Below are 338 nucleotides of genomic sequence, written 5' to 3' on the forward strand. Positions count from 1 at the left end.
AATGTGTGATCTATAATTGTAATAGTAGGTGTATTTTAACAGTGAGAAACAGAATATCAACAAAAAAATCCAGAAAACTGCATTTTATAACATTTATGACTTAATTTGCATTTGATGCAGAAAATAAGTATTTGAACCCCTAGCAAAACATGACTTAGTACTTGGTGGAATAACCCTTGTTGGCAAGCACAGACGTCAGACTTTTCTTGTAGTTGGTCACCAGGTTTACACACATCTCAGGAGGGATTTTGGTCCACTCCTCTTTGCAGATCCTCTCCAAATCCTTAAGGTTGCGTTTTCAATGGGAGGGAATGAGGGAATGAGGTTCAAGCCCAATA

This window comes from Clupea harengus, chromosome 7, assembly GCF_900700415.2.
Source record: "Clupea harengus chromosome 7, Ch_v2.0.2, whole genome shotgun sequence".
Classification (NCBI taxonomy): Eukaryota; Metazoa; Chordata; class Actinopteri; order Clupeiformes; family Clupeidae; genus Clupea; species Clupea harengus.